The sequence below is a fragment of the Echinops telfairi genome, unplaced genomic scaffold (genome assembly GCF_000313985.2).
Source record: "Echinops telfairi isolate 266 unplaced genomic scaffold, ASM31398v2 ScPeMD7_7467;HRSCAF=8505_1, whole genome shotgun sequence".
Lineage (NCBI taxonomy): Eukaryota > Metazoa > Chordata > Mammalia > Afrosoricida > Tenrecidae > Echinops > Echinops telfairi.
In genome coordinates, this window is record NW_022111368.1 from 13,202,436 (window position 1) to 13,203,908 (window position 1,473).

The following is a 1,473-nucleotide window of genomic DNA, read 5'->3' on the forward strand; positions in this document are numbered from 1 at the left end:
CTTCCAGAAGGGGCAGCGGTGACACCTGGGAGAGCCTGGCTGAGTCTCTGACCCCATCGGTCTCTACCTCAGCACAGCTCAGCCCTCAGCCGAAGGCTGGGACCAAACCTCTCCAGGCCCAGCTTTCTGAAGCCCCAAACCTGAGAGGAAACAGGCCACAGAGGGTGTGCCGTTTCCAGGACTCTGCTAGGTGGACAGGCCTGGAGCAAGGGCTGCATGTCCAGACCTGGGCTGCTGGCTGCCTGGGACAATCTGAGCAGGAGCCAGCATCCCCTGAGGACTGGCCCATGGAAGGCCAGCGGGGAGAACCACCCATTTGAGGTCCAGCTCTAATTCAGGGAATAAATGGCTTTCTGACCAGCAGCCTAACGCCTAACTCACAATGCCACCAGATGCTGGGATGGCCAGGCTTTCTCTAAGCCATGCTCTGATGCAGGTGGGCCAAAGAGAGCTGGTGGGGATTTCCAGCTGGCTCAGACTCCACCTTATCCTGCCCCACCTCCCCTCACTCTGGGGGCAAGCAGTGGCCCTAGGCAGTGGCAGCTTTCCTCAGCCAGCCCACCTTCTGGTTCCAGTCCCCGCCTAAGAAGGACATGAGGCGTGTGACATGCATGGGACGAGGGAGCACAGGATGTCATTCACCTAAGACGGAGCTGAAGTAGCAGGGGGTGGGTGGAAGGCAGTGGGCAGGGAAGTGAGGGGTCACAAAAATGCCAGGGAGCCTGTTCCAGTGGACACTAACAGACAAGCGAGAGCCCAGGATGAGCCCCCCCCACCCCGGCAGCTCTGCGGAAGAAGCCCCCACCCAGCCAAAGAAGCCACCCGTAAGCGGGGGACCCTCCAGACAATGCAGGGCAGGGATTATGCCCACACATTCTTTCCTCAGAGGGGATTCGCCTTAATAACACCACCCAGCGAGGTGTGTGGAGTTCTCTTTTTGAAAGCCCTGGGGGCAGAGTAGCTCCACATTGGCCTGCTGATTGTAAGGTGAGCGGTTTGAAACCACCAGCCGCTCCAAGGGCAAGTCATTTGGAAGGAGCACTCTGACCTTCCATAAAATCACCTGGTAGCTGCTTTTCAGTTTTTTCCCTTCTTTGGCTCTGTTTTTCACTAGGACCTGGCTGGCTGCCTTTCTCTAAAAATAAATCTGTCTAATGTAAGGTGACCAGACATCCTGCTTTGGGCAGGAGAGTCCCGATTTTTTGTGTTTTTAAAAAATCCCGATTTTTTTTAAAGAATGCACGACAAGCTAGGGAACGGTCTATTTGGTCCATTTAGATCACAAATTTTTAATCAAGATACACACACCCCACACCAGTCAATGGTGTCCCGCTTTCAATCTAGTCACCTTAGTCTAATGTGGTCTGCTGTTGGCATTTCCTTAACTGTTTTCTAAAAGGGTTTACTAAATCATCATCAACAATTTAGATAACACGTTTAACCAGTTCCTTATCATGATGATTCTTTTCAAAA